We start from the raw sequence: 26,995 nt of genomic DNA on the forward strand, positions 1-26,995 counted from the left end.
ATAGGTGGACGCCATTTAGGGATATCGCCATAAGGGTGGATCAGAGTTGACTCTAGAATTTGTTTGTACGATATGGCTATCAAACGAAAGGTGTTAATGAGTATTTTAAAAGGGAGTGATCCTTATTTCCATAGGTGGACGCCGTTTCGAGATATCGCCATAAAGGTGGACCAGGGGTGACTCTGGAATGTGTTTGTACGATATGGGTATCAAATTAAAGGTATTAATGATGGTTTTAAAAGGGAGTGGTGGTGGTTTTATAGGTGGTCGCCTTTTCGACATATCGCCATAAAGGAGGACCAGGGGTGACTCTAGAATGCGTTTGTACAATATGGGTATCAAACGAAAGGTGCTAATGAATATTTTAAAAGGGCGTGGGGCTTAATTCTATAGGTGGACGCCTTTTCGAAATATCGCCATAAAGGTGGACGAGGGGGACTCTAGAATGTGTTTGTACGATATGGGCATCAAATTAAAGGTATTAGTGAGGGTTTTAAAAGGGAGTGGTGGTAGTTGTATAGGCGGTCGCCTTTTCAAGATATTGGCATAAAGGTGGACCAGGGGTGACTCTAGAATTCGTTTGTACAATATGGATATCAAACGAAAGGTGTTAATGAGTATTTTAAAAGAAAGTGGGCCTTAGTTCTATAGGTGGACGCCTTTTCGAAATATCGCCATAAAGGTGGACCAGGGGTGACTCTAGAATGTGTTTGTACGATATGGGTATCAAATTAAAGGTATTAATGAGGGTTTTAAAAGGGAGTGGTGGTAGTTGTAAAGGTGGTCGCCTTTTCAAGATATCGGCACAAAGGTGGACCAGGGGTGACTCTAGGATTTGTTTGTACGATATGGGTATCAAATGAAAGGTATTAATGAGCATTTTAAAAGGGAGTGGGCCCTAGTTCTATAGGTGGACGCCTTTTCGAGATATCGCCATAAAGGTGGACCAGGGGTGACTCTAGAATGTGTTTGTACGATATGGGTATCAAATTAAAGGTATTAATGAGGCTTTTCAAAGGGAGTGGTGGTAGTTGTATATGAGCCGTTTATTTTGAAAGTGGCATAAGTCATTTCCAAATCATGGTCTTAAATGCATTGTTATTTTTGAACGAATGCATATATAGATGGTTCTACAATTATAAAATAATAATAAAAATTGCATCTTTTGGATATTGGACTCTAAAAAACTGGAGGCGAGGAGAGATACAAACAAATCACCACTAAACCTAAACGACATGAAATGACTTATGCCACTTTCAAAATAAACGGCTCATATGTGAAGGCGTTTTCCAGATATCGACCAAAATGTGGACCAGGGTGACCCAGAACAGCATCTGTTGGATACCGCTAATTTATTTATATATATAATACCACGAACAGTATTCCTGCCAAGATTTCAAAGGTTTTTTATTTCGCCCTGCAGAACTTTTTCATTTCATTCTACTTAATATGGTAGGCTTCATACCCATTTTACAAAGTTTTTTTCTAAAGTTATATTTTGCGTCAATAAACTTATCCAAATACCATGTTTCATCCCTTTTTTCGTATTTGGTATAGAATTATGGCAGTTTTTTCGTTTTTCGTAATTTTCGATATCGAAAAAGTGGGCGTGGTTCGATTTCGGCTTTTTTTATACCAATACAAAGTGAGTTCAGATAATTCAGATTCTAAGCCCCTACCAAATTTCACAAGGATTGGTAAATTTTTGTTCGACTTATGGCATTAAAAGTATCCTAGACAAATTAAATGAAAAAGGGCGAAGCCACGCCCATTTTGAAATTTTCTTTTGTTTTTGCATTTTGTAGCACCATATCATTACTCGAGTTGAATGTTGACATAATTTACTTATATACTTAAAGATATTAAATTTTTTGTTAAAATTTGACTTTAAAAAATTTTTTTTTAAAAGTGGGCGTAGTCGTTCTCCGATTTTGCTAATTTTTATTAAGCGTACATATAGTAATAGGAGTAACGTTCCTGCCAAATTTCATCATGATATCTTCAACGTCTGCCAAATTACAGCTTGCAAAACTTTTAAATTACCTTCTTTTAAAAGTAGGCGGTGGCACGCCCATTATCCAAAATTTTATTAATTTTCTATTCTGCGTCATAAGTTCAACTCACCTACCAAGTTTCATCGCTTTATACATCTTTGGTAATGAATTATCGCACTTTTTCGATTTTTCGAAATTTTCGATATCGAAAAAGTGGGCGTTGTTATAGTCCGATATTATTCATTTTAAATAGCGATCTGAGATGAGTGCTCAGGAACCTACATACCAAGTTTCATCAAGATACCTCAAAATTTACTGAAGTTATCGTGTTAACGGACGGACGGACGGACATGGCTCAAACACATTTTTTTTCGATCCTGATGATTTTGATATATGGAAGTCTATATCTATCTCGATTCCTTTATACCTGTACAAACAACCGTTATCCAATCAAAGTTAATATACTCTGTGAGCTCTGCTCAACTGAGTATACAAAATTACAAAAGCTCTTTAGACAAAAGAAGATTTGACAGAAGCGCTTAATGGTGTCACGAATGAAAAAAAAAGCAAAAATAAAAAAAAAAAAATTTTAGTAATAATAAATAAAAGTAATTTTTAGAAAAGTAACAAGTTACATCAATTGAATACATTTTTTTTATCGTTTATTTTTGTTTTAAACCTTTTTCATTTAATGTTACTTATTTTATATCAATAATGTCTCAAGTTCTAAGAAATCTTAGATTTAATGAAAAAATAAAAAAAAAAATAAAAAAAAAACAAACAAAAAATCGAAAAGAAAACAACAACAAAAGAATAAAAATAAAAAGTTTTTGAAAAGTACGTACATTGAACCAATTTTTTTACTTATTTATTTTGGTCTTGAAACTCTTTCTTTTCATAAATGAAATAACAATAAAAAAAAAGTTTTAAATTTTATATTTCTGAATATGAATTTCAGTAAATCAATTTGTGTATCTTTAGGAATTTTCGTTTGAAATCAATTATAACTATTTTTTTTCCATGAAATTAGAGTTTAATTAAATACCACGAAATTAGGGACGCTTTACCACGGAATTAGGTACATCAGAAATTTTTTGTAGGTACATTTGAGGTACTCACACATTTTATTATATTATTATTTCTATATAGATTAAAATATTTGTTAGTTTTGTTTGAAGGTAGGTGGAAACTTTTCTTGATTGATCAACTAAATGGGAAAAATTTACTTTTTTAGTTTTCCTTCATTTGTTTTAACGCAAGAGAGGTGGAAAATCAGAAAAATCGTTAGTACCACGGAATTAGGGGCACTTACCTTAAATCTCATTCGTGTTTTAGTGCAGCCGAAGACAATGCAATGATTTGGCATAAGCGTTATGGGCATTTAAATTTCCAAAGTCTAGGAGAGTTGTCCAATCGGAAAATTGTCAATGGGTTGGATTTGAAAAGTATGCCAAAAATATAAATTTTGACGTTTGCATGAAAGCTAAAATATGTGTGCGGCCATTTCCAAAGAACAGCGAGCATTGTTCGGTAAATTTGTTAGATTTAATTCATTCTGATGTGTGTGGCCCTATGCCAACTGTGTCTCTTGGTGGCGCACGTTATTTTGCCACTTTCATAGATGATAAGTCCAAGCGCATATTTGTTTATTTTTTTAAATCAAAAAATTAAGTATTTGAAAAATTCAAGCCTCGTAGAATGTCAAACAGAGAGAAGAATAAAAGTTCTCAGGAGTGACAATGGGACAGAGTACATAAATCGTGAGTTTGACGATATTTTGAGTGCATGCGGCATACCGAGGCAGCTAACCGTTCCTTACACTACTCAGCAAAACGGAGTTGCAGAAAGAGCGAACAGGATGATTGTTGAAATGGCTCGAAGTATGCTTATACAAGCTGGCTTATGCGAATCTCTTTGTGCAGAAGCAGTTGCAATGGAACGGTGATAAGACTCCATAAGAGATGTGGACAGGATTCAAGCCTAATGTTAAACATTTCCGAATTTTTGGTGTAAAATCCTTTGGACTCGATAAGAGTCAGCACAAAAAGTTAATGAAAGATGCAAAGAGTATACGATTGTGGGGTATTCTTTGAGAGCAAAAGCATATCGGCTTTACGATTTTGAACAGAGACGAGTAGTGGAAAAACGCGATGTAATTTTCGATGAAGGTGTATTGGGAAATGCAGGGAATGCACAACTGAAAGAGATAGATAGAGATCACGTATTAGTTGAAGTAAATAGAGCAAAGAAGAATGGGCCATAGTACAGGTTTACAAGTATGATATGTATGAGAGGGAAAGAAGAAAGAGGCTGTGTATTGAAAAAATTACTATGCGAAGTGAATTGTTACAGAGGCGAAGGTCCATTTACAGTGTATGGCGATAATTTGAGTTCACATCATTTGGCAAAGAATCCGGTTTATCATAATCGGAGCAAACATATTGATATTAGGTATCACTACATAAGAGAAGTAGTTAAGAGTAATATTGTGAATTTAAAATATTTGAGTACAGATAATATGCCAGCTGATATAATGACCAAGAACCTTTGTAAAACGAAACATATTAATTAACGATATCTACGTTTTCTCTTTCAACAACAATACCTTTGAGTTTCATGTATTTGAAAATTTTTTTGATCGTGGGTTGAAGAACAAATAAAGTAGATCAAAATGCTTAAGCTGCTCCTAAGCTTCAACAACAAATACTTAAACCTGGTAACCGGTATCAATAGAGTGCTTAGAACACATCTCTGCGGGAGCGATTAAGCACCCAGGGTAGATATTGTTTCCGAGCAATATCCTGATTATTGCCTGCGGGGATGTTTATATACGATTGCGAGGAGGTTTCAAAGTATTTGGATACACTTTTATTCAAAATACGGTCGGACGAGTGCATGCCTGACGATTGGAATCTATATGTTCGTTGTCCGATTCACAAGAATGTAAACCTTGCAATCCGTGCCAATTATAGCGAGATCAGCCTTCTTAGTACCGCACATACGGGCCTGTGAAGGATATTGTGCGAAGGATTATATCCACCGATTCATATTCACCATCCATATTTGCAATATGTGCCAAGTCTTGGAAACAAAAACGTGAAAAAAGAACTGTTACATGTTACCTCTTCATGGATTCTAAAGCCGCATTCAATCGCGTGAGAAGGAGGTTTCTGTATTTCGCTATGTCTCTTCGAGCTATTCAAAACTGTGCGAGACTTGATACAGAGTGGCTTCCAAATATTCTGAGTTCACACTGTCCTCTGGATCCATATGCTTTTAAAGTAGGCCTCGCGAGTGATAACCGCAAGTAGGATAGGTCTTAGAAAGCTTTTAGTATTTGCCATTAGTAACTTAGAAAATAAGAAAGAGTCAGTCTTTTTGAGGCTTTTATTTCCTATCGATAGGTGGTTTAAGATAGATCTCTTTCTTCATGATATTTTAAACGATAATTTTAGAGGTCAATTAAATACACTATCAAACCATTTCATTTGGCTCTTTACGTTCTCTTCTTGTTTGCAAGATCTTACTAGATATTTTAGAGATAAAAGGTAAAATTTCAAACTTTTCCAGCCAGCGAGTTTTATACGTTATGCGCCTATAGGCATGATTTAAAGGTTTTCGAGCGGTATTCCTTTTGTTAGTTAAAACCGCAAAAAGGGAAATAATACCAATCGAAACCAGAAATTTTAGTCTACCAAATATTTTGCCACAAATATAATCTCTCGGAATATCTTGTCTAGATTAAATTACAGAAAGAACACAAACAGAATGTATGAGATTTGGATAAGTAAAAATTTGTGTCGCTTGGCGCATATTTTTAAAGAGATTGGGTATAAGAGCCTAGATCTGCAAAAAAAATTTTGTATATCTGGAGTGAAAGTGCACCGAGAACTGCACATGGAAAAAATTGCTAATATCTTCTAATTAGTAATTTGGAGAAAAATAAAAATAAAGACTTATATAAAATAAAACTGGAAATAAATTCTCTATATAAATATTCTATCTACGTATTTCTATTCAAGGATTATTTAAAAAGCGAAAATATGTTTTTCTTTTACTTTCAGGATTACCCAAAAAAGGGAACATCCATTAGGTGAGGTTTTGCTCGTGGAACGCGTCTTTCACCTAATGGTCTTTCTCCTCCCTCGGCACATGTGTGCAGATGAATGAGGTGTTGAAGAATTTCGCCTTTATGCTGATAGCGGCGAGATGTCCGTCCACATCCCTGAAGGACAGTACTTTGCGACGAAGTAACTATCCCGCCACGATTACGACGCCGAAACTGCGGTGTTTTTAATGGCTATTCTTGTAGGTGTTGCATGATCTAATAGCTTTATTACCATATTTCATCTATCGTATCTCTTCGATGATAGTAATGTCAGCTTTTTCTTTCATGAGAACAATAACCAGCCGGACACTGACACCAATCCCGTTAAGGAATTGAAGATTCTAGCTGTATGTCCTTAAATCGCAACCAAGCAGGGAAGGCGTGGACAGAAGCGCAAGGCTGGAAAATTTCAAAGATCTTGTGCAAATCCTACGATATAAGACTCACAAAGTGGCTCATATGTTTGAAGTGAGAATACTTAAGGGGCTGCAGAATTGCCAGGTCTCGAGGCAGCAATTAAACTAGGTCATAGAGAGCAGCACGTATCATCTCTGAGTCAAAATTTAATATATTTGGCTCATAGGGCATGAGTAACATCTGGTGTAAAGCAAATACAGACCTCAAAAGTAAAAATTTTAAGGCGACTGTAAGGCACGGCGGTGGAAGCGTGATGGTTTTGGGCCTGCATGGCTACCTCTGGAATTTGCAAAATAACTTTCTTTGATGGAACAATGGACAAAAATTTGTATTTAACCTTACCAAAGGACAATTTGTTGCAAAGTGTCCCTAATTCAGGTGAACGTGATCGATCAAGGCAAAGACTTTAAACACAAATCCGCGATTGTGCAGGCATGGTTAGTATGGAACTGTACACACCTCAAGTCATCTCCACTTTCACAATCTCTCGACTTAAATGTCATTGAAAATTTGTGGTCAATTTTGGACTTGCCTACACGGCAAAGGCAGATTAGTAAGATTAGCGATTTAAAAACTACTCTTGTCAAAGAATGGCATAAGATACGACGCGAAGCTGCTTAAAAAATAATTGCATTAATTGAAAATCGTCTTGAAGATGTGATGTAACAAAAAGGTGGACATACGAGGTACTAAACTAAATAACAAATTACTTGGGGAAAAGACAAAGAAACGCTCATTACCACATACAAAGCAATTGGCCAGCCGTCTGCGTGCTACGCGTCCCCTATATGGTCGCCAAGCCTAAAAACTACCCACTGGAAGAAGCTACAGGCCTGCCAAAATACTGCGCTCAGAACCGCCACGGGCTGTCTTCTTATGTCCCCAGAACAACATCTACATAATGAGGCGAGAATACTCCCCATCAGGGAGAGAAATGAGATGCTATCCAAACAGTTTCTGTTGATAACCCAGAAACCTGGGCATCCCAACAGACATCTGATTGATGAGCCAACACCGCCTAGGGACTTAAGGAGTCATCTCCGTAAGCATTTTGAGGAAATACGGCTCCTAAGAACTTAGCCGTATGAAGCAAAAATACACAAGCAGGTACTTGGTGAACTCCACAAACAGGCGTCGGACCTTTATGCCGGGAATTTCCCGGTTAATCCAGTACTCAGGGAACTGTACCCCAAAACTTGCGGAAGAGGAACGTATACTCCCCAGTGAAACGCGAGTCACTCTGGCTCAACTTCGTTCTGGATACTGTAACAGGTTAAACTCTGCATATTCAGAATCAACCCCGACATACAAAATGTATGCCCCATCTCTTTAATTGTAATATGGAACCAATGCCTCTAACACCCCTTTCATTATGGTCCACCCCTGGCCAAACAGCAAGTTTTCTTGGACTCCCGTTAGAGGATATTGATGACAATTTGTGATCGGTCGCAGCTATTAGGTGGGGCGAAACATTGCTACAACAACAACAACAAAGATGGAAGTATTTTAAATTAAGTAAATACAAGGCGCGGTACACCTCCGAAGAGAGTTTAGACCCAGCTTGACTTCAAAGGATGAGTTTTCACTGAAGGGTTTTCATGGCAGAAGTACATTCGGAGTGTTCGTCAAATCAATGCTGAGGGGCGACCCCGCTTAGACAACTTTTTCTAATTCAAAAAACTTGTTCCAAATTTTTGATATTGCTTTGCACGGGACCAGGATCTTCTCAGTACTGGGCGCAGCACGCTACCACCACGCCACCGCGGTCGCTATAATAAATACATAGGTATATATATGTATAAACTTCTATATACCAAAATGATATGGGTGATAAAAGGAAATTATTTAACCATGTCCATCAGTCTGCCCGTGAAAACCATAAGTTGAATAAATTTTGAGGTATTTTGGTGGAACTTGGTGGAGTTTGGTACGTAGTTTCGTTGCGACTCATCTCCCATCTCCGACTTTTTATATACATATATGAAATTGTAGAAAACACAAAAAACCTCATTGTTGAGTAAATTATGACAAATATTATCGGGCATAGATCAACAGCTGCTTAAGTTATTATCATAGAATTCGTCAACCATATTATATGTAATGACATTAAGCCGTTGAGGTCCACTTTTATATAACAACTATCAGGCACGGCAGACGTTATTCTGCTCTCATTTTGGTCTATCTGCATAAGTTTTAAGAAGATTTTAGCACTTACTCTCCCTCCCCTTTTTCTTGTCCTTTTAATCACTCCTCTTTCAGCCTTTCTCTTTCTATGCATCTCTTTCTCCATCTCCGTCTTTTCTATCTTCGTCTAACTCTATCTCTTTCTCAGTCATTCTTTCTCCGTCACTCTTTTCTCTAGTTCTTATTCTTCTCCATCGCTTATTCCCAGCCCTAGCTCCAGTTCCAGTCACAGTAAGCACAATAGTCCCAGTACCAGTAAAAGCCCTAGTTCTCGTCAAAGACCAAGTCCTTCTCCTAGTTCCAGCAGGTTTTTTCTTCATTTCGCGGAAAAAGGTATCGTTAATACGAATCTAGTCAAAGGCTACCTATGGATGTCTTAAACTATTTTTCATACTTCACTAAAATTTTGTCAAAGGACTGCCAGATAGCCGAATAAACAGATTGAGCGAGTGAAGCGAAAAAAAGATATGCCCAGATATTTGAAGTATTCTAGCTGGTTATAGAGCAGCGGCAACGTCACGGGGAGTTGCGTCTAACGGAGTTGTCGTGTTGGAACAACAAGACCACAGGACCCTGAAGTATCCTAAACAAAAACAGATTTCTTCCTCCTATCACGGATCGCTGTGTTACCACCAACTTTAAGATAAACATCCCCAGCAGGGATGAATGGACGGAGTCGGATTGGTGCCTTGCTATTGACAGCAGCATTTCCATATACATGGACGGCTCCAAGTTAAACGGTAGAGTTGGAGGTGGAGTATACTCAAGGAACCTTGACCTCCAGCTCTCCTTTAGACTACCTGACCATTGCAGTGTATTCCAGGCAGAAGTAGCAGCCATAGTGGAGGCCGCAGCTAGGATAGGGACACACACCGTCGGTAAAGAAATATTTATTTTCAGCGACAGCCAAGCTGCCATAAAATCTCTTGACTCCTACTCGTCCAATTCTGAACTAGCACTAAACTGTCGCCGATCTCTTCAGGAGATGGCTCAACAGAACCGTGTACACCCCACATGGGTCCCTGGGCATAGGGACATCGAGGGAAACTGCATTGCAGGTGAACTCGCTAGGCAGGGTAAAACCAGGCAGGTTCTTCCTACCCAAGAACGGTTAGGTATGCCCCTGTCCACATGCAAGCTAATGCTAAAAGAGCACATCCACCGTCAAGCCAACGAAAGATGGCTACAAACACCGGGGTGTCGAACATCGAAAGAAACCTGGCCTAAATCGGATCCTAAAAGATCCCGACACGTGTACAATCTAAGAAGGGATACAATTTCCACACTTGTGGGGGCACTAACTGGTCATTGCCTCATAAGTAGGCATGCAGAAAGTTTGGGGCGCCTTATCGTCGATGCTGTAGGAGTTGTAAAGAGGATGAGGAGGAGTGAACGGTGGTTCACCTCATTTGCAACTGCCCGGCACTAAGCGGAGCACGGCAGCGCTTTCTGGGTGCTCCATTTCTTGATAATCTGATGCAGGTTGTGGAGCATGACGTCAAGGGCCTGGTAGCTTTCATCAGGTCCTCAAAATGGTTCGAAGAGGAAAGTTAACGGTGTATTTTCGTGGTATCACAACGGGCCTAATACTACTGGCCCAAGTGTGCCCTCGGGCAGCCACCTCAACCTAACCTAACCTAATTTGAAGAAAAATTCTAACCATTAAGTGGATCAAACAAACTCAAAGGTGCGTTCAGAATTTACCACCTAGGGACTGATACACGTGTGTTTACTGCAAACGCTCAATGTTTCCTGTTGTAGGGAGAATTTCATGACGGATTTCTAGAATCAAATGCTAATAAAGATGTTACGAAAAAAAGATTATACTTGATCGTGCCAGCATTTATATATTTTCATATTTTGAGGTAGTTAACTTTGATTGATTGTTTGACCTTCTCCCAATGTAACAGAAATTCTTAGCCATTTTTATTTTTTATGATTTGTGATTAAACATTATTTTCAAATTTTACTTCCTTTAGCCATAAAGCAAAAGTTTTTCTTCCAGCTTCCGTCTCTTTTTCACTAATCTCTTTTCTCTTTGTGTTGTAGTTTTATATGTAATCTTTGTTTCCACGAGCTATGATCAATTAAGCGGTCAAACCTCCCAGAAGTCCAATAGAAGGGTAAAGCCTTCGTTAAACACGGTTCAGCCTAGTATCCTGAGTTTGACGCTGGAAACTTGTACTTTTTAAGCAACCATGGCATTCATCCATCTGCACGTTTCTCCGATACGGAATATTTATGAAAAACAAAATCAAATTATGGAGCCTTTTAAGGAAGCCTTAAGGGCCTAAACTATGTGGTGTCTATGTGGTGTCCACAGATAACTCTTTTGCAGAATGACAAAACTAAATTAGTTTTGTTGCCTCAAAAATAGCTACATATCCTATGTGAATCGTTATCGCTTGGTTAATTTTAACATTTTTAGGAAAACGTAACACATATGCTAGGATTTTAGTAGAGTTCTAATGCCAACATTAAATTTGAAAATATATGAGTTCATACTTATGGCTCAATATTTAGATCCTGAAATCGTGTTTCAACATCAAGAAATATATTTTAACCTGTCTTTTTAAGTATAAACTTATTTTATCTACTTAGCTGTAAATGGTATTTTTTTTTTGCTATCAGTTAGCTTCACGGTTAAAAGTATGAGCCCTGATCTAAAACCTTTTCGTACTACTATACATACGACCAAGCCAAATTGGTTTTAAAATTAAGATTAGATTTCGGGATGAATGGGAAAATGGATGCTCAGAACTGGGTTTCAATTTTGAACCAGTCGTCACTTTCAATCAAAAAAACCAAGCCCTGTTCACGGTGGCAATGTTTCCTAGCTATCACTGCTGTATAACAAATCATAGCATAACACTCTATATGTATAACGAAGACTATGACTTGCAGCACTTTTCACAAATAACATTTTTTATTTTTAAATTTTCGGCATCAAGTTTAAACACCTGGATTTTATTGTAACATCAGACGTGTATACAAGCTTCTATTTTTAGATTTTTGAACCTTCTTGGTTTTGTTTTAAAGCAATTTTGAGATTTGAGACTAATTATTCAAATAAGTTTATAATATAAACCCAATAAAGTTAGAAAACAGAGTAGTAAGTTGAGAGGTATCCAAATTAGACCAAAAAAGTTTCAAAAAGTGCTTAAATTGATGAATGGCTTAAAATTTCTGCTGAAACTTCTAACCGTGTTGTTATCGCCGAATCATTGGTTTCTTTTTGGTTTCTTATCAGGTTGTTATTGACAGTTTACAGAAGTTTCATCGATCGTTGTTAACAAATCGTAAACACGCGGACAACAAATTGGTAGCACTCCATGAAATCGAAAATTTTCGACAAAAACAATGAGTTTTAGATAGTAAATCGATAACTTTTCGATGAAAAATCGACAACTTTTTAAAATAAATCGATAGCTTTTCGATAAAAAAGCGATAAGGCGCCGATGGCATTACCAATATATGCATCCATTACAAATCAATAACTTTTCAATAAAAAATTGGTAAATTTTTGACAACATATCCATAACTTTTCTATTAATGGCCGGTAATTTTTCGATAAAAAGTCGATAATTTTTAGATAGCAAACCGAAAACTTTTTGATAACATATCAATTTTTCTCGTGCTCGCAAAAGCTGATTAGCTAATTTTAAAATAACTGGAATATTTCACCTCGCCAGACGCAATGAGGAGTGTAGAGGAAAAAAATTACCTCTTTTTTTGTGGTTTTAAGACAACGCTGATGATAACTTCAAAGAAACTCTGTGGATCTCTAAAAATACTGTAACTTCCCGGTAATGTCGTATGAAATTCCTCTGGTCAGAAAAAGCGGACTGACAGCAAATGAAAAAAGTTCTGCACAATTCACAGGAAAAATAAATCTTTAATCTGAACCGAGCAGTAACCAAATGCGGATTTAAAATTTTAAGTGCGAAATGGTCGCCAAAACGAAGAAATATAGTATTAGCTGATAGTGTGAAAAGTCACATAGCCAAAGCCCATTCATGATGCTTTTCCCATTAAAATGAGTTTTCATTTTAAGAGGAACCCTGGTAAAAGTACTGTTGGCGTAAAGCTTAATATTGTCACGGATATTAGCATCACTAACCTATACCATCACTAAGGCGATGCTAAGACCATGCCAAGCAGTATTTACGTCAATAATCAAATCATGTATACACATATATAAGGCAGCCGAAAGAGATGTCACACACAGATGCATTTACTTATGCGCCTATGTATGCGCGAGAGACTGTAAACTACAAACATTCACATCAATAATTCAATCATTATGTATCTACATAAACGAATAAAGAATTGCGTCTACACATATGTACGTATACGAGCAGCGGAGCGGCAATGCACAAACACATGCATATATCTTATCTGAGTTGTCACAAGAGAGAGCAATAATTTGTGCACGTAGTTGTGGCTGGCGATTTGGTAGCGAAAATAACTAGTAAGTTCTGGAAATCGAAGAGCCTAGAAGTATGCAGCGTAAACTATAAAAGCGGGGCAGGCGAGTAAGAAGTAATTCAGTTTGAGTTGAGCAATCAATCAGTTATTGATTAAGCGCGCGATCTGGCGGCCAATAGTAGAGTTCAATTTGAGTTATCAATCAGTTTGGTTATTAAGCCAGCGAGTAGCAAAGTATAAATGCCATTGTGAAGTACTTTAATAAAGGCCATTTTTCCATTATTCAATATTGGAGTTATTTATTCAACAGTTTAGTGATTCGAACTTAGCAGAGGATTGCAAATAAGAGGATTTGCAAGTAAATTCGTTACAATATATATCGCGCATAAGTTCGGAGCAGGAACGAGGAGCTCATATCTTGCAACGAAAATTATAAAATTTTGACAAGAGCCTCCCCGATCCGTTCGAAACTAGATGAGATTTCAGACAGGGTGACCTTTTTTTTAATTTCATACTGGATATAATTACACTAGTTGCAGACCTTAGCCACTCTGAAACAATATTCTGTAAGAGCGTGCGATTACTGGCGAATGCTGACGACATTAACATCATCGACCTGAACACCCACGCTGAACAAAATTTATCATACTACAAACTGGATTGCGAATGAGTAAAAAATTTAGTACTTTCTGTCATCAAGGAAAGAGCCAGTTCGCATAAATGTTTTCTATAGCTCCGTTTTTTTGGGAACAGCACTAGCAGAAGCAACTACGGCAGAATCCTGTCAAAAATGTTACTTTTGATTGAGTGGCCAAAATCCCGCTGTAAAAGTCACTTATCTTATCCGTATATCTATATGGTGCTGAAGAATGGACTGTGGCGATGGAGAATTGGCGATTCATTGAGTGTGCGAGAGAAAAGCTCTCCGAAAGATTTATCAGCCTCTCTGCGACGGTGAGTACCGAAGAATATTTAATAGTGATCTTTACGAGGTTTATGTAGGCATAACGACGACTGCGCACTAATTGCAGCAGGTTTCGGCCCACCTTTTGATAATATATGGAACAAAATAAACGACTATCTCCCTAGTCTATTGAGTTTCTTCGCCTCGCGAAACCTGATATTGGCACCGACCAAGTCCTCGACGACCTTATTTACAACGTGGACAGAACAAATGTTGACTATTTTTGACATCCTCGCCGATGGCAATATGCTACTGACTGTCTTATACTGGGTGTGACGTTCGATCAGACCCCTACATTTTAGAGAGCATGGGGTAATCAAATGCTCATTACCACTTATAAAGCAATTGGCCGGCCATTTGGATGCTACGCATCCCCAATATGGTGGTCGTGCCAAAGGAATACATAATGGAAGAAACTACAGGCCTGTCAAAACACCGCTCACAAAACTGGCCCGGGTTATCTTCTTATATCCCCAGGACACCATTTGCAGTACTCTCCACAAGGAGAGAAATTAAATGCTGAACAAACAGTTTCTGCTGAGCATCCAAAAAACTGGGTATCTCAATAGTCATCTGATTGAAGAGACCCCACCTCCCAGGGACTTAAGAAGTCATCTCCTATATGTCCCCACTTAACCCTAACCATCTTTTCAATTGCAATGTGGAACCGACGCCTCTAACACCCTTTTATTCCTGGTCCACCTCCGTTGAGGATATTGGTGATATTGAATGGGGCGAAGCACTGGCACAACAACAACAACGGCCGCACCCCGATAAATACAATCGGACGAAATGGAAGGAGGACTTAAAGAATTTTAAACTCTCTGCCGGTGCGGGTAAGTTATGGTCTACCGTAAACTCCCGATCGAACCCGACTAAGCACAACGACAAATATCCATCGCCTGCGGGGATAAAGTGCTGTCGGATACGAAAAAATGTGCGAGCGGTTTCTACCGACAATATTTAATGCATTCTACGGTTGCCAAAGCTATACGGCGGGCCAACAAACGTGCACACAAGCTTAAACACAGCGCGTCCCCTATTACCATCACCGCCAAAGAGGTCAAAGGTTAAATCGCTCATGCTAAACTATCTAAAGCAGTAGGCCCAGACGCCATATCTTTGTCTATGCCTAAAAAACTTGGCAAAGCGGTATCTATCGCATGTCTTCAACCTGTCTTTTTCCACCTTAGTCATGGCCGAAAAATGGAAAGTGGCCAGGGTGGTACCGCTACTAAGGCTTGGGAAACTACCCAACATAGGACAATCTTATCGTCCCATATCTCTCCTATCACCAATAGCCAAGACACTTGAAATCAGTCTGTTCTCTATTTCACTGATCTTTATTCTTGCCAATCATCAGCATGGCTTTTGAAACTACACAGCACTACCTCCTTTTTTACCTCCATGAAGACACAGATAAATTGCGGATTGAATTAAAAGCCCTACCACAGAACAGTACTAGTAGCGCTAGACTTATCAAAAGCTTTTGATACAGTCAACCACGGCACATTACTGCAAGACTTGGAGGCGTCCTCCCTTCCTCCAAGTTTCAATAGGTGGACCACAAATTGTCTGCTCGGCAAGCATCGGTGCAATTCAGAAACATAACATATAAACCCAGAAAAATTTAACAAGGGGTACCACAGGGTGGTGTCCTATCCCCGTTTTTTGTTTTTTAACTTTTACATATCGAAGCTCCCTTCGCCACCAGAAGGAGTTACTATTGTATCCAACACCGATGACTGCACGATAATGGGCACAGGTTACGGCCCATCAATCGATGAGCTATGTAATAAAATATATGGTTATCTCCCTGATCTCGCCAGTTTTTGCACCTCGTCAAACCTGAAATTGTCACCGACCAAATCATCGGCGACCTTATTTACAACATGGGAACGGCAGATGTCACATCAACGTCGATGGCATTACGTACTGACACCCAAAAATACTGGGTGTGCCGTCCGATCAAGATCTACATTTCGGCGAGCTTGCAACCGCAATTGTACAAAAATCCAGAGCCGTAATAAAACCCTAAAGCTGTTACCGGCAGCACTTTGGGGTAGAGAAAAAGAGACGCTCATTACCACTTAAAAAGCAATTGGCCGGCCGCTTGCATGCTACGCGTTCCTGATATGGTCGCCATGCCAAAAGGTTCCTAACTGGAAGAAAATATAGGCCTGCCAAACTCTTCTCTCAAAACTGCCACGGGCTACCTTTTTATGTCCCCAGAACACCATCTATACAGTGAGGCGTTAGTACTCCCCATTAGGGAGGGAAATGAAATGCTAAACAAACATTTTCTGTTGAATACCCAGGAAACTGGGCATCCCAACTGCCATCTGATTGAAGAGGCGCCATCACCCAGTGGCTTAAAAAGTCATCTCCGCAAGCATTATGAAGAAATACGGCACCTGAGAATACAGCCGTATGAAAACAAAGAACACAAACAAGTCCACAGTTATATCCACACAAAGGGGCGGATTTATATGCCAGAAATTTCGCGGCTTACCCCTTTCTTACAGATAAATACCCTGAACTATCAGAAGGGGAAAGCACTCTCCCTAGGGAAACGTGCGTCACACTAGCTCTACTTCGATCTGGATACTGTTGCAGGTTAAACTCCTACCTATCCAGAATCAACCCTGACATACATTATATATGTCCTACTTGCAATGTGTCCCCACATGACACCAACCATCTCTTTATTCGCAATGTGGAACCAACGTTTCAAACATTCTCTGGTCCACCCCTGTTGAAACTGCAATTTCCTCGGACTCCCGTCTTAGGATATTGATGATAATTTGTGAGTGGTCGCCCCTATTTGATGGGGTGAAGCACTGTTACAACAAGAACCGCGCCCGAATTGCCGTGGGATATATTCTTATAACACCTTGGCACCACTAATAAGGTGAGCCGAAAATGTTCAATATTTAATAGCACGATGAATTTCTGAACAGCAGCTTAAGCTGTACTGCAAGAAACGAAGGCTTCCCAAAACAATTACCTTGCCCAGTTTAGTGAGGTTATATCTTAGAAAACACCATTATGAGACCCGGCATCCTATAACCCCTCCGTTTGAGCTATGGAACATGATTAGGCCCATAAACGCTTTCATTCAAAGTCGGTAAACCGATTTGTCAATTGCAGAAGACAGTAGTAGACGTTCTCGGCAGACGTGCTTTACTTTGGCCAAACATTGATCTGGAAAACAACCGGATTAGCGGGACTTCCGCTTAAGGGTTCTGATGGATTTTTAAACAATTGCTTCCACGGGTTTCCCTTTTGAATAGATTCAGCAATACCTTATCACTAGATATTTGAATAGTGCGAAAATATGTTTCTCTATCAACAATATATGGTATTTTAAACAAATAAAAATATATTTACACATAGTAGTGTGAGAACTGATAGTTAGCTTATAATATCATTCTCGGTGAAGGAGGAGCAGGTGAGAGATGACATTAAATTGAGTTGATACTAATGTGGTGGCTACCGCAGTACATGCAGCCTCAAGTATAACAAAAAATACTACCACTGCAACAACAAATTGATTCCAGAAAACCAAAAGCATAAAAATTCATATAACGTGCGGCGCATTCAATTCAACTTCACGATCCATATTTGACCTGCCAATGTGTGTTTGTAACCACGTTGCCAAATATCCGGCCAGGTCTTAAATAAAAAAATAAATGTAAGGCGCGATAACCTCCGAAGAGATCTAAGGCCGAGCTTCTCTTCCAATTTGCGTCGTGCTCCTCTTGATTTTCCCTACAAATTGGCCGGACGGGACCTACATGTTTTTATGCCGACTCCGAACGGCATCTGCAAGGCAGATGAGTTTTCACTGAGAGCTTTTCATGGCAGAAATACACCCGGAGCGCTTGCCAAACACTGCCGAGGGGCGACCCCGCTTAGAAAAATTTTCTTATAATTGAAAAACCTTATTTCTAAAATTTTTTGATGTTGCTTTGCCCGGGAGTTGAACCCAGGGCATACGGTGTGATAGGCGGAGCACGCAACCATCACACCACGGTGGCCGCCTGCCAGGTCTTGGCTGATAGAAAAATATGTTGGAGTGGGCGTCGTAACGCATTCAACTGGCAGCTTCATATGTCAAATTTATTGGAACTTGTCCAAAACAAAACATAAAATTAAAAAAAGGCCCAAAGAAATACAAAAAAATCATACAAAATAAAAAGTAAAAAGAGGACCATCCCTTCTACGTGCTTTCTTTGGCGTGTCTTTTCATTTTTCCCGCCGCCACCGCAATAGTGAGGTATAATGGCTCGTTGAAGGCGATCAGTATACAAATGAAAATAGGTCTATCCCTATAAAGCAGACATTCTTAAAAATGTACTAGTTTCACAAGTAGTTGGAAAATAACTGATAATGTATACATCTTAAGGCTCCCCAGCGGGTTAGGAGCTTAGAATATACTCGCTGCAGGTATGCTTGTCGAAAGAGGAGACTAAAATGCCCAATTGATTCAAGGGGTTCTGTAGCGCAACCCTCTCAAGGGGATGCCAGCGCAATTTATAGCTTGTCCCACCCAATTTTCAACCTCACCTTCCCGCAGCGAATCCTGTTTCTTTAGCAGCCGAAGCTCTGGTGAGCCAAAGATTTAGGGGGTGGAGACGGAATGGGCTAGAAGGTTCAATGTGGCCATTAAGGGTACCATTATATACATATGTATATGTAGACTAGGTGAAGTTAAAAAGATTAGTTTGACTGGCTTGTTCTTAAAAAAATTAGTAATATATTTGTATTATATAACAACATCCCTGCAGTGAAAATGGGATATTTGTGAATTAAGATTTGTGCATTTAAAAATAGTAATCAAATTAAAGGTAGGACGCTATAACGAAAACAGCTGCATTTCCGGCAGGGATAGTTATGAAGCCAAAAATGTATGTCTGTAGTCGTATTGATGTTTTTAGTTTTTGTACGTTAGGCACTGAATAAAAACATGTCTGTATACCTTTTTACTTGTTGTTGACTTCAATGTCTTATTGTCGCGTTCGTTTACTTCGAGTTGTGTGGTGGCGGTGGCGGTGATGATGGCTCTAAGTCCTTGCGACATATGCTTGTCGAAATTTGAAATGAAGTGATGCAACGGAAGCGGAAGTTTTTGTATTTGCACTTTTGCCGATTTTTGCTAAAATGCGCAAATTTTCTTCCACCTCACAGCCTGCTAAGCCCCGACTAATAACAAAACCAACAACTTGAATAAAAAATGTGTATGCGCCAAATCCTTGCCAAAATCAACTAAAAATAGCTAAAGGGGATTGAAAGAATACTATTGCTGTTTTTGTTATAACTCAAACCACATGATAACAACAAAAATTTAAGTATGTATGTATGTATAACTATAAATGTATTATTCTATACCAAAAGGCTCTTCCGTAAACATCAGAAAAGTTCAAAAAAACAAAAGCCTTTTATATTCTCGACAAACCATCAGTTTGCTTATTCGCACTCGATCGTGAGACCTCTTGCCACAAACGATTGTTTGTACTTCTGCTTTCTAATTAATTGAAAGGGGACTTTTTCTTGCACTACTGTGTTGTGTTTTCATGCATTTCATGCTCTACCGCTCACTATTAGGCTAATAAATGCACCAATGTCGATATACATATGTATGACGGAATGTTATGATAATGATTGTGATGTGATGCTGGTAACGGTAATGATAATGGCAGTGGTAATTGCTATTGCGATGGCGCAAGTAATAGCCTATGTATGACTGACTCTGATGCTGTCGACTATTTTATTTGTTGTGCCTCGGTTGTGTCAACATAGTCAGTCGCGACCGATGCATTTGATGTTGGTTGATTTCATTAGCCTCTTTATGCCAACTGTAATTGAAAATTTGTTCGAATATTTGCAATAAAGTTTATTTAGCAGAGTCATCTCCAAGTCTCTTGCGGTTATGAATTATTTTGTAATTATGCGGCGAGATCTGTGCAACCTATTGATTGAGAGTCAATTGACTGATTTTGTATGTCTCTTAGTTGATTGCATTGACTTCTGTGCCAATTGTGACTGTATTAAAAATACTCTAAATCAGCATTGGCGCACGTGAGTACAGATCTTGTCTAAGAGGTGTAGTGTTGCTCCTTTATTTCGATTTTTCCTTCCGGAATCGGAGGGATTTTCAGTAAAACCGTTCCGTTAAGTCTAAGAAAGCAATGAAGTTGGGAGTGTGTTCAAGTATACTACATGTAAGAAAATTCAAAAATCCCTCGTCGAGACAATCGATGATGACGACCATGTCATATTTTACAAGCTCAAGTTTGATTTTAACACGCTTTTAGTGAAGTACGCGAGCGAATATTGTTATACTTATATTGCTATACTGAAAATTTGAGTTATTGAGAATTCGACAGTTCAGCGACCGATAGCAGAAGGTGCAAAATAATTATGAGGAATTCTCCAAAATTCATTAAAATTGGTGTCAGAAGAGGCATTGTTGAATAAATTCCAAAGTTTCAGAGCACAACAAGAACATGTCTAAGTTGAGTGAATTGAAGACCTAGCAACTAAAAAAGTAAATGGAGAACCGTGGATTGAATACAACCGACAATAAGTCTGAACTTTAGGCACGACTATGAGAGTTTGTGGAGTCGGAAAGAATTAAGGTGGAGGAGTATGTCTTTTAATCTGATGGAGAAGAAGCAACAACAAAAATGGAGGAGAAAAACGAAGCATCGCAGACAGTTACGAACACAGACTTGAACATGATATTGGCTGCAATATCAGCACAAACATCTACATTGGCATCTCAGCTAGAATCCCAAGAGACACACATAACATCTAAGATTGAAGCAGAGGAGACGCGTATTTCAGAAATGTCGTCGCAAATTTCGTCTCAACTGGAAGAACAGAATTCATATATGGCATCTCAACTGGATTCGCAGGAGACTCGTATGGCAACCAAGATGGAGACACAACTAAAAGAACATGAGACATGCCTATCAGTACAACTCGAAACACAAGAGGTGCGTAAATCATCAAAACTCGAAGCGCTTATGGACGAGAAAATAATGCAGTGGAAATTGAGGAAAAATCGAGGCCGATCCACCTTTGAGTGGACGTATCCAGGAGTTCCAACTTGATCGCCAGGCTGCTTCAGCGAGTAACACGGAGGTAAAAACTCCACCTTTTGACGGTTCTGTTCCTCTCCAGGTCTTTAAGCTACAGCTTGAACAACTTGAATGCTGCAGATAAAGTTGCTGGACTGTTCGTGGCATTGAAAGAGCCTGCAGCTATTGTAGAGTACGAACGGAACAGTTATGAAGCATTGATGGCCGCTGTCGAGAGACGTTACGGAAGCGAGCATAGGACACACATATTCCAAACTTAATTGCAAAACCAAAAAGCGAATGACACTTTGCAGGAATTTCCGTGGGATGTCGAAAGGCTGGTCCATCTGGCAAATACGGACGCACCCGTGGAATACACGGAGAGGGTAAAGATTCAGATCTTTATAAATGGCATACGGGACGTCGAAACGAAGCGAGCTACATACGCAAACCCAAAGTCGACATTTGCTGAAATAGTATCCCATGCGCTGATTCAGAAAACAGCATTTTTTCTGCGTAAGTCAGCTTTCAAAGCACGCCGTGTGGAAGTAGAAAGGCCAGACTGGACACAATATTGGAAGCACTAAAAGGATCGCAAAAGCGGAGTGACAGGGTAATCAAATGTTTCAAACACGGGAAGCCATGTCACAATGCACGTCAATGCGGTCTTGACCCTAGTGATTACAACAGCATGGGTGATCTTAAGTACAAAGGTAGAGGAGATTAGCAAGAACTATCCAGATGTAAAGATCGAGAGCTCCAGCTGTGGAATGTCCTGTTATATCTGTATCTCAAATCGGAAGAAACTCGAGCAGTCTTACCGTTAGAGGATATGTGGATAGCGATTAACGTTCACTGACTGCAGATAGGGGCGCATCTCATTCCTTAATCCGCTCTGTTTGGTCAACAGGAGAGTGAAGCCATTACTTGGAGCAAGATTATGAACGATCACTGGCGAGTATAACCAAGTCCAGGGAGAAGTGCTATGCAAAGTCTTAATTGGGAAGGTCACGGTTCTACACAAATTCGTTGTGGCAGAGACCGTTGATAAAGTCATATTGGCAGTGGACTTCTTAGTTGACCATGGCATCAGGATCGATATGCACAGAAGGATTATGCAATATAAGACTGAATTAAAAAAAATGTCTTGGTACCTCTAAATCGCGGGTCCCCTGAGAAACACATTTTTGTTTGATGTTTTTATTGTCTCCTCAGGCCCAGGCAAAAAATCATTATCAATATTCGTTGCTTTTGAAATTCGGCCTAAAATTTGCACATGGAACAACTAAAGACTCTCCTGAATTAAAAAAAAATATCTTAGTACCTCTAAATCGCGGGCCCCCTGAGAAACCCCGGGGCCGGAGGAATCCCCCATCCCCCGCCCCCCTCTCGGCGGAGGACATGTGGATGGAAAGGAACGTTAACTGACTGTAGACACGGGTGCTTCACATTCCATCACTTCACATCTGCTTCACTTCGATCCGATTTAGTCAACAAGAAGATAAGACCATTGCGTGGAGCAAAATTGCGTACAGCTACTGGAGAAGACACCACGGTTCTAGGAGAAGTAGCATGCTAAGTCGCAATTGGAAACGTCACGGTAGTACACAATTTTATAGTGGCAGAAATCATAATTGGACTTCTTAATCGACCAAGGCGTCAAGATCGACATGCAAAGCAAGATGATGCGATATAAAAGCATGGATGTGCCACTTGATTTTGCCTACGAGAAAAGCTACAGCAATAAACGAGCGCTGGTGGAAGAGAATCAGCAAATACCACCAAAATCGGAGGCAGTCATCTGGGTAAAGGTTGAGGGAGATTGTGTGACAAACAAATTTTGGATTTTCGAGGCAGCAAGCAAATCAACACCGAATTTACTTGTAGGAAAAACCCTGGTTATGACTGAACAAGATGGACGTATTCCGGTAACAGTACTCAATGAGTTCAAGTCAGCACTCAAACTGACGAAAGGAGCTATATTGGGAAGATGCCAAGAGGCTTACTTACTTACTACTTAATCAATTGTGAACAGCTCCAGGAACACATTTTAACTAGCACGATTGGTCTTTCAGATGACATCATGGCATGGACGGAGGGACTAGAGGAAGACTATCAGAGTAAGGCAAACCAACTGCTCCTAAAGTACGCAAACATCTTGCGAAACATCAAATTGACACTGGAGATGCGAGGGCGATCCGTCAAGCTCCTCGTAGTGTTCCATTGGCCAAGCGCGAAATTGTGAGTCAAATCATACAAGAAATGAGCGACAGCGGCGTCATCGAGCCATCAGCTAGCCCATGGAGCTCACCGGTGGTACTTGTGAAGAAGAAGAATGGAAAAATGAGGTTTTGCGTGGACTACCGGAAGCTGAACGACGTCACGAAAAAGGACAGCTACCCATTGCCAAGAATTGGAGATACTCTGGACTCTCTATCTAAATCGTTTTCCACACTGGACTTGAAAAGCGGCTACTGGCAAGTGGAGGTGAATGAGGAAGAAAAAGAGAAAATAGCCTTCAGTGTAGGAGATGGTCTTTGGCAATTTACAGTGATGCCTTTTGGACTTTGTAAGGCACCAGCTACTTTTGAGAGACTCATGGATCAGGTATTGAAAGGACTACACTGGAAAACATGCTTGGTATACCTGGACGACATCATCGTATTTGGAAAGAACCTTGATGAATATCTGAAGAACTTGTATGGAGTTTTCCAGAGAATAGCTGGCGCTGGTCTGAAACTAAGCACCAAAAAGTGAGGGCTGTTTAAAAAGGAAGTAAGTTATTTAGGTCACAAAGTAACGACAGAGGGTACCTTCACTGGGAATGAAAATATAGAAGCTGTAAATGATTGGCCAAGACCACGGAACCTGCATGAATTAAGAAGTTTCCTTGGGCTGTGCACATATTACCGCTGATTTGTAGCAAACTTTGCCAGCGTAGCCCATAGCCTCCATGAGCTTACAAGAAAAAATAAAGCTTTTGAATGGAAGAAGGAGCAAGATGTGGCTTTCCAAACATTGAAGGAGCGTTTGTGCACTGACCCAATGTTGGCATATCCGATTCCAGGAGCAACATTTATTCTAGATACAGATGCGAGTGGATATGCTGTAGAAGGCGTTTTATCACAACTGGTCGATGGACAGGAGAAGGTAGTTGCATATTACAGCCGATCAATTGGAAAACCAGAGAGGAACTATTGCGTTACACGAAGAGACCTGTTGGCATTGGTAGAGGGCATTAAACATTTTCACAAGTACCTCTATGGGCAGCGATTTCGCATCAGGACCGATCACGCAGCTTTGAAATTGGCTCCTGCAGTTCCGTAATCCAGAAGGTCAATTTGCACGGTGGATCGAGCGCTCCAAAGCTATGACTTTCCATTGAGCATCGGAAAGGTAGTACCCATGGAATGCCGATGCAATGTCACGAAGACCATTTAATTTGGAATGCAAACACTGTTCGAAAGCCGAGGCTAAGGAAGAAATCATAGATGTGCGGCTTATGACTATAACGTGTTCGGATGAATGGGACATGGAACAACTAAGGAAGTGTCCCAAAACACGAAGTCATGGCCAGATGAAGCAATATATTTAATTTTTTTACCATTTGAAAGGATCGCCATGGATGACGCAAGTCCTTTTCCTCTTAGCAAAAGCCGAAAGAAATACGTACTGGTTGTTATGGATTATTTCAGCAAATGGCCAGATATAGCATACCATATCCCATATAGTATACCCAATCCCAAATCAAGAAGCGGAAACAGTAGCAGAAGTATTTATAAACAATTGGGTAGCAAGGTATGGTGTACCAATGGAGTTACATTCTGACCATGGCAGGAATTTTCAATTAGCTGTATTTCAAGAAATGTGTAAGAAATTGGGCATTCGAAAAACACGGATAACTGCATTGCATCCTCAGTCCGATGGTATGGTGGAACGATTCAATAGAACCTTGGAGGAGCACTTAAGGAAAGTAGTCGACAAGTTCCATAAAGAGTGGGATTCACATATATCATAATTCTTGATGGCTTTCCGAACGGCAGTGCTTGAGACAACGGGCCAAACCCCCGCAAAAGTAATTTTTGGCAATGACCTTCGACTGCCAGCTGATTTGAAGTTTGAGATAAATGCCGACGCGCAGAGAAATGTCAAGAAATCCGCTGGTGTCTTGGAGGAAGAGATGACGGAAATACACGATCTTGTAAGAAAACGAACCAAGACTATGAGTGACAAGATGAAAGCCAGATACGATAAAGCAATTAATTTGGAAGGTTTTCGGGAAGGAGATTTGGTGCTGTTATACAACCCACAACGAAAGAAAGAAATTACAGTGTAAATGGGAAGGCCTTTACAAAGTTGTAAAACGGATCAACGATGTAGTTTACCGCATACAAACCATTGGCAAACCACGAAACAAAATGAAATTGGTTCATTTGAAGGCTGTCAGTGTTTAGAGCAGAAAATTTGTCTGATCGAAACGACCACAATTAGGTGGAGGGCTGTGTGGCGAATGTTGACATTACTAGGCTATTAGTAAATAATCATGCAACAATAAAAACATGAAGTAGCCATTCGTATATACATTTACACATTAAAGCTAGCAACACTTATGTACAATGCAATGAAGAGATCTAACACACACACATGTGGTCATCAGCTGAAGTAGTTGCTCACACATACACACGCATATGACTATGAGAAACGCATAAACTACAAACATACATGTACAAGCAGGAGACTCTAGAAGGTGAAACGTCTAGACCTTGGGAGAGATATGCGAACAGAGTGTATAAAATCAGCGCAAGCTGAGGAATCAGTTTGATTTAAACGCGCAATTAGTTGTGAAGTATAAGTGTTATTGTGAATTACTCTCAAAGTAGTCTTATAAAGACCATTTTGCATTGCTGAATATTGGAGTTATTTATTCGACAATTTAGCGATTCGAACGTTTGCAGAAAGTGTATAATAACAAGGATTTCCCAAAATTCGTTACAGTATATTACACTGGCTATACACCGCGGTCGTATGACCTATTTTATTCTACGGCATCACAGTATGGTGGCCGGCACTTGAAAGGAACAGCTTAGTTTCGAGTATGACCACGGTGCAGCGGTCAGCAGTGATACTCATTTCAGGGCCACTCCCGTCCACACCCACAAATGCCCTAGAAGTCATGCTCAACCTCCTTCCGATAGACCTGTATGGCAAACTCTAAGCAAGCTGCAACGCAGTGAGGGTGAACGCAATACTGTCGTGGATGTACATGAGATTCGGCCACGCCAGCATTTTGGGAACCATCCCCGAAAATTGACGTCAACTAGATTACACCACATCGATCCTATCCATAGACAACAAGTTCTCAATCAAAAGCCCAGAGAATCATGTATGGGATAGCGCCAGTAATCTAGACCCAGAGTGCCTGACCATCTTCACGGATGGCTCCAAGCTCAATGGTAACGTGGGTATTGGAATCTATTCAGAATATCTTTCACTTAGGGCTGCCAAGCCACTGTAGCGTCTTCCGGACGGAATTAACTGCAATAATGGAGGCCGCCCATTGGCTGTTATATAAGAGTCCCACATCAGTAGCAATTTACTCTGACAGTCAAGCTTCAATAAAAGCCCTCCAAGGCAAGAACACTTCGCCGGAGGAAGGGCTATAGCCCACACAGTGGTATCACAATGGGCCAGCCGGCCTAATGTATCCCTCACATTGCTGGGGGGCAGCCAGCTTAACCTAACCTAACCTAACATACTCCACAAGAAGTTTAAGTGGTACTCAAGTTACTTTGCCAAGAAATGCAAAAATACTTTG

Source organism: Eurosta solidaginis, chromosome 3 (assembly GCF_040869045.1).
Source record: "Eurosta solidaginis isolate ZX-2024a chromosome 3, ASM4086904v1, whole genome shotgun sequence".
NCBI lineage: Eukaryota > Metazoa > Arthropoda > Insecta > Diptera > Tephritidae > Eurosta > Eurosta solidaginis.